Consider the following 7701-nt stretch of genomic DNA (forward strand, 5'->3'; position numbering starts at 1 on the left):
AGAAACCAGCCATAGGAGGTTAAGTGATTTATTCAAGTTCATTTCAAATCCTGCAACTGGCACCATGGACAAGTCACAACTTCTTTTAGCCTAAAGTAACTCTTTCAAGAATGCAGTAGAGGAGAGAATCCCAGCAGGAGTTTCCCCAATAACAAAAAATCATAGGTCTTTGATATACTAGCTCATTGACCCATGTCGCAAAGCTAGTAAGTGTGAGAATGGAGATATGAACCCTGGTCTCAGCTTTAGGTAGAACATTATTTCTGCCTTATCATACCTTTTTTCAAGCAGGATTATAAATTCGTTGAGGTCAGAGACTGGGTTATTATTTCGCCTTTGCTTCCCCTCTGCCTTGCACATAGCAGACACACAAAAAATTTGCTAAATTGAAATGTGTCGTGAAAGAATTCTACCTTGCTTATATAGCTATCTGGAAATTGTCCTCCCAATTATCTTTCTAGGGTGGCTATGTGGCTCAGTGAATACAGTACTGGCCCTGGAGTCAGGAAGACCTGAGTTCAAATCTGACCTCAGACTTACTAGCCATGTGACCATGGGCATGTCACTTAACCCCAATTGCCCTGCCTTCCCCCCTCCAAAAAAAGCCAAAAAAAAACCCCAAAACAATTATCTTTCTAAGCTGAAGGATGTTAGAGTTAGAATACAGCATCTCCTCATTACTTCTTTGTAAGAAAAGACTGTTGTAATAGCCTCTGTATAGTCTCCCTGCTTCTAGACTCTCCACTCTCCAATCCCTCTTCCATATAGTTACCCAAATCATCTTTATAAGGTATAAACTTAACCATATCACTTCCCTGTTCAAAAACCTTCAATGATTCCCTAGTGCCTCTGCAAATGTCTCAACCTCTCATGTAATGTTGTTCAGTTGTTTCAGTCATGTCAGACTCTTTGAGACTCCATTTGGAGTTTTCTCAGCAAAGATACTGGAGTGGTTTCCCATTTCCTTCTCCAGCTCATTTTACAGATGAGGAAACTGAGGCAAACAGGGTTAAGTGACTTGCCCAGAGTCACACTGCTAGCAAGTATCTGAGGTCTGTGAAACCTATAACCCCTTCCTTCTCACAAAAGAGCTGACAATCAATTGTGAGGAAGAAAACATCTATAAAGCCTGGACTATGGAAACATAGCAGAGCAATGGGTATAGCAGAGGATGTTGCCCCATCAGCTGTTTCCATAGCTTAATTAAATTCCTAAAGCCTCTATATTATGTGTGAATGTAACTGCAAAGCATGTTACATCTCCCCCTTGGCTCCCAATGCTTAGCAAAATAACTCCTTTATCATATATACTTATATAAAGAAATACATAAGTTTAGCATAGTGATAGTCATTTCCACATATTGTAGATAAGCTTAGCTGACCCCCAAGGCATGCACTGCCTACACCCTAGTAGATATAAGTTTCACATAGATTAGCTTAGGTGGCCCTAAGGCACTGCCTCAGCTTGCACTGAGTGTGTGCTGCCGATAAACAGCCAACCCCTCACCTTGTGCACAGAAAAATTGTATTAAAAAGTATGGTTTTGTCTACTGGTTGGTCAGCCTTAGCCAGAGCAGACCAGCCAACTTGGTCACTAAGGTGACTTGCTAGGAGGATGGGGAAGCCACCTGACTCAGCCCAAGGAGAACCATGATCTGGTAGCCTTAATGGGGCAATCCAGTACCCCATAAACATGGACAGCTCCTGGCGGACAGCTCCTGGCAGACACCTTCCATCAGTTTTGTCCAACACCATCCCTAGCCCTAGACATTTACAACTGCCTTTACAATTGTACATCATTTCAGACTGGACCTGAGTTATTCATGGCACCCACACATCATGCTTTGACAGACGAGATTTCAACCCAGGTCTTCTGGACTCCAGGCCTGGCACTCTATCCACTGTACTACCTAGGTACCCTCTCATGTAAAGCCCTCATGTAAAGATAGATCCAGTCTATCTTTTTTTTTTTTGCATCCAAAGTGCTTTATTGAGAGGAGTGGTAGAGATGGTGATGGACTTAGATGACTCTGTTGATCTAGGACATGGCTCCCTCCATTTACTTGGCCTTGGGGGTAACAGAACTTTCGCCCAGCAAAGACAGCCTTGTCTCCAAGAGCCTCCTCAATCTTCATGAGCTGGTTGTATTTGGCCAGATGCTCAGAGCAGCAGGGGGCCCTGGTCTTGATCTGGCCAGTGCAGAGTCCCACCACACGATCAGCTATGAAGGTGTCTTCCGTTTCTCCAGATCGGTGGCTGACCATCACTCCCACGCCCTTATTCTGTGCCAGTTTGCAAGCCTGGATGGATTTGGTTGATTTTCAGTAAGAGGCAGTTATAGGCTTTCTTTTCTATAGCCTGGGCAATGCGCTGGGGTTGGCAACAGTGAGGTCATCACCCACAATCTGGATGTTAACTCCAGAAAGAAATGAAGTCCAGGTGGCCCAGTCATCTTGGTCAAAGGGGTCTTCAATGGAAACCACAGGGTAGTTCTTAATGAATCTCTTATATAGCTCCTCCAGCTTCTCCCCAGAGATGTACCGGGCAGGATCATCGGGGGATTTGAAGTCAAGATCATATTTCTCACTTCTGTAGAACTCAGAGGCAGCAACATCTATGCCAATCATCACCTTGTCTGGGTAACCAGCTGCCTGGATGGCTGTTTTCAGCAACTCCAAGGCTTCATTGTTCTCCAAGATGTTGGGGGCAAATCCACCCTCATCACCTACATTTGTGTCATCCTTTCCATACTTAGACTTGATGACACCCTTTAGATGGTGATAGACTTCAGCCCCAGTACGCATCGCCTCTCTGAATGATGCAGCCCCCACGGGCAGGATCATGAACTCCTGCATGGCCAACTTGTTTCCAGCATGGGATCCCCCATTGATTATATTGAAGGCGGGTACTGGCAGTGCAAGGTCTGGATTCCCAGTGAGGTCTGCAATGTGTCTGTAGAGGGGAACCCCCTTCTCTGCTGTTCCTGCCTTACACACAGCCAGAGACACACCCAGGATGGCATTGGCCCCAAATTTGGATTTGTTCTCTGTCCCATCAAGTTCAATCATGAATTTGTCAACTTTTTCTTGATCCACAACACTCAATTTCTTCTCCAGTAAAGCAGGAGCTAAAGTCTTATTGATATGTTCCACAGCCTTCAGCACCCCTTTCCCCAGGTATCTGTTTTTGTCTCCATCTCTCAGCTCCAGAGCTTCATAAATCCCAGCGGAGGCCCCACTGGCTACAGCAGCTCTGAATCGGCCTTTGGCTGTATATAGATCCACCTCCACTGTGGGGTTCCCCCTAGAATTGCTCTTGCAAAAATCTTCTGCATTGCCATGGCTGCAGACTTTGTCAGTGGAGAAGCACAGCTGGAGTTTCTTGGACAAGGTCTGGGGGTATGGACTGCTGCTGGGACAGTGTCCAGATCCAGTCTATCTTGTCAGACTTATTTTATACCACTCTACTTCATAAACTTTACATTTGAATCAAACTGGATTATTCCCTATTTCCTGACCTCAGCATTCTATCTATCTCCATGACTTTGAAAAGGTTATCTCCCACAGTTATAAAACATTTCCTTTGACTCTACACCTTTCATAATATTCTTCCTTCAAGACTCTGTTCAGCTGCCATTTCCTTTGTCAAACCTTCCTCAATTTCCCTCTTTGTCAGTGTTTATTCCCTCTTTAAATTCTCTTGAATTTACTTATCATTTGTTGAGGTTTTATTTTTAAATAGTTTTATTTATTATTTGATTTTCATAGCAGAGTCACTTCGTAATGGAAAAAGAAACACAGAAACTGCCACCCCCTTCAGACTGAATTCTTCCTTGTGATGAAAAAAAAATTGTATACAACAAAAGCAATAATTGCTTATCTGTGTAAAATGTAAGCTCCTTTAGGGCAGGCTGCCTTCAAGTATTTTGAAAGACTCTCACATGGAGAATGATTTGATTTGTTCCACTTGGTCAAAGAAGGAAGAACAATGGGAAGAAGTTTAGAGAGGCTGATTTCAGTTTCATATAAGTAACAATTTAGTAAGCATTTGAGCCATTCGAGGTTGAATGGAGTTTTCTGGGTAACAGGCTAGATAACAACTTAACAAGGATAATAATACTAATAATAGCTGGTATTTATATAGTGCATTAAGGTTTGTAAAGCACTTTGCATACTTTATCTCATTTAATCTTCAAAAAACAACTCTGGGAGGTAGATAATATTATTATCCCCATTTTACAGATGAGGAGTCTGAAGCTATAAAGGTCACATGACTTACCCAGGGTCACATAGATGAATACATTAGGCCAGATTTGAATTCCAGTTTTACCAAATCTAAGTCATCAATCCATCACTGTACCACTTGGGTGCTCCAGGACATCATTAAGGAGATTACTGCTTAGATCTCTTTTAAACTAGGTGTTTGTTGAGGTCATTTGCAACTCTGAGATTCCCTGAATCTTTAATGCTGTAGTGTATGTAAAGAGTACACACACACATACACATACACACAACAATTAGGGGAGAGAGGAAAGGGTATATACTTATAACTTATATTTTCTGAGGTAAGAGAACCTATTTTCTCAATGATTTTATTCTGTATTTCACCATGAGATTTCTGTCAACAATTTCTTTATGTGGAGTAAAGTCAGAGTGACCATTCCTGATGCAAACAATCTTTCAGTTTAGATTTGAACTCTACAAATCAACAAGCATTTTTTTCATCTCCTCGCTTGCGGATGGCTTAATATTGTCCTTTGAATGAGTCAAGCACATTTTTTACCTTGGGCCAAAATTTGACCCAGAAATGACTTTCTCTTCATTTCCTGGAGAAACCAAAGAAAGATAGTCTCTTTGGCCACCAGTTGTCTCTTTTGTGCCAATTCATTATGGACTTGAATTAGAGCCACTGAGAAAGATGTCTGTGTACCATAGACATAGTTACTGAAAACAAGGTCTTTTTAAATATTTACAATGTAAGGTTAGCTTAATGGTCTTAGCTGAGTTGGTTTAGACACTTACTGAGGAGAACTGGGTACACAGTGGTCAACATGAGGGCAGTTGGCTGATATCAGACTCTTGGGGTCATTTTAGGTGGATGAGTTTATCTTAAACCAAGAGCAAAGATCTGCAGAAGAGAAAACTTCTCAGCTTAATGAAATCTACTTCTCTGTCTCTGAAACTGGTCTTGATTAATGTACCTCGTTGTAAGCCATTTTTGTTTGTTGCTGGCTATGAAACAGGCAACAGTGAAATTCTGGGAGAGCAGCAACTAGGGAAATTAAAGGCAGCTTGAAAATGAGAATAGTCGGGGAGAGTTGGCACAACAGGCAATTGTTGCTTCTCTCGTTACTTCAACTGGCTTCTACCCAAGATGAAAGAGGGCTAAACCTTGGAATGAAACGAAATGGAGGGAATTTGAAAAGCAAAACTGGGAAAACTTAAAACTTCCTCTAGATTGTGGGAGCTTTTTTCCAATCGTTTTTTGGTAATACTAATGGCATTAATAGAACGAGGATAGCCCCATTGTTACATTCATTCTCAAAATAGCAGTCAGTCACAGGTTTCTCTCTATGCTCTGAATCATCACTTATACAATTCCTTATATAGAACAGAAATTGCCATTTTAAAGCCTCTTCATTTTAATTCCTGCTCTACCATATCCTTTTCCCCAGGTAACATATACAATTTATTTTTCATTATTACCAACAGACCCAACTGTGAAATGGATTCCTCCGAGAGACATTTCATATGCTTTAGTTGAATGTAGCACATTAAATAGGGGAATATAAATATCTTTGGTGCATATAATTAACTGCATTGTATTATAAGTATTTTAATTATAGTTTCACTAATCTCCATTTACTGTTAATTCCTAAGCCATTGTCTATAGATGATAGGCCTATATATTTGCGTATCAACACTACATTAATGCAATCTAAAGGACAAAAACAGAAGCAAAAAAATTTCAGAAATTCGGCAACAATCTGAGCTTAGAGATGCTATATGTTCTGTTTATTTTGTAGTTTGTGTTACAAATAATGACTTTTATATGAGGAATGGTAAAAAAGATATGATCCAGGAAATGTGGGATGAAAAAAGAATGTGGCTAGTCATGGAATTGGTTAGAGAGCACAGATGGACCACTTGAGAGCTGCACTGCTACTTCTGAAATGATAAAACATGTAAAAGAAAGCCTCTAGCACATTGGAGGTGGTTTATGGGATTGTTAGCCTTCTGTGAAGGTATAGAAGTCATGGATAAGAATTACTCAGGAGAAGAAAGCGTGGGCTGAGTTGTAATCTGCAGTGTTAGAAGTAGCCATCATCATAGAGGCACTGAAGTATTTAGAAGCGAAAACATGACAAGAGAAAACCATGCTCTCCTCCACTGAGACCCACTGAGTATGGCATCTCATGCATAGTAGGTACTTAATATTTTTAATTGAATTATTATCATCAGCAGTATCAGTGTTGACATTCAAATGCACACACACATATGTATGTACATATGTATGTGTATATAAATATATATAGTGTATATGTGGGTATGCTTTGTGTGTGTGTGTGTGTGTGTGCGCACACGCATGTGCTTATTCTCTATAAGCATTTAAGCTGAGCCTGGAAGGAAGCCAGGGTTTCTAAGAGGCTAAGGAGAGGGAAGAATTCATTCTAGGTGTTGGGCATAGCCTATTTAAAGACATGAAGATGGGAATCAGCACTGTGTCTCAGAAAAGACAAGCAGGATAGTATGGCTGGAACACAGAGTGCATAACTAGGTAGTCACTGGTGTTTACTGAATAGGGTGCCAATGGCCAATCTTCTGGCTAAGCTAATCCTTAGACAACTAATATGTAGTTTAACATCAAGATCATATGAAAGCTTTTTTAATTTAGATGGACTTGCCAGAGCTTATGAGCTACTGAAAAGCTTGGAAGAGTCCTGGGATGCCTTCACACCATGATGAGGAATGACAGGAGAACTTAAGTGCAGGTCGGCTATTTTCTTAATTTATAGTTTATGAAATAGGATTATATTTTGAAAAAACATTCCAGAATTTATATACCTTAAATATGCTGCCATTCAACATGATCACCTTTTAAAAACTTATTTATTGAATTAAATTCCATTTAATACATAATTATTAAGTACATCCTACATGTAAGGCATTGTGCTAGGTTCTCTAAAACACTCAAAAATAACCAAGACCTTGTCTCCTGCCCCTATGGTATTCCCACTACATTACCAATTCCAGGTCCTTGTTATCATACATCTTAGCTGCTGCAAGTTTCCTTATAAGTCATTCCACTTGGGACTGCTAGGTGGCGCAGTGAATAGAGCACCAGCCCTGGAGTCCAAAGGCCCTGAGTTCAAATTCAGCCTCAGACACTTAACACAAAAACTAGCCATGTGACCTTGGGCAAGGTCACTTAACCCCAATTGCCCCCAAAAAAACCCCACAAAAACAAAAATAAGTCATTCCACTTCTATTCTCACCTCTCTCCAATTAACCCTATATATTGCTTCCAGGATAATTTCTTTCTTACAAAGAGGGTTCATCAGTTTATTCCTCTGTTCAAATATCTTCAGCTATTCCCTACTGCTTACCAAATTAAGTTCAGTCCTCTTCCTGGCTCTCCACAATGACATCATCATCATTTTTCAGCTTTATCTCCCCTCACTCCCTTCCATGTATTCTTCATT

The 7701-nt window shown here is 40.6% G+C and overlaps 1 pseudogene; it reads right to left on the bottom strand.

Annotated features, from left to right (window-relative positions):
- Nucleotides 1-1921: 1921 nt before the first annotated feature.
- On the bottom strand, nt 1922-5214 carry LOC138163031 (beta-enolase pseudogene; annotated as a pseudogene).
- Between the last annotated feature and the right edge of the window lie 2487 nt (nt 5215-7701).

Source organism: Petaurus breviceps, unplaced genomic scaffold (genome assembly GCF_028583685.1).
Source record: "Petaurus breviceps papuanus isolate PSGF00001 unplaced genomic scaffold, PetGlider_PUasm1.0 187, whole genome shotgun sequence".
Classification (NCBI taxonomy): Eukaryota; Metazoa; Chordata; class Mammalia; order Diprotodontia; family Petauridae; genus Petaurus; species Petaurus breviceps.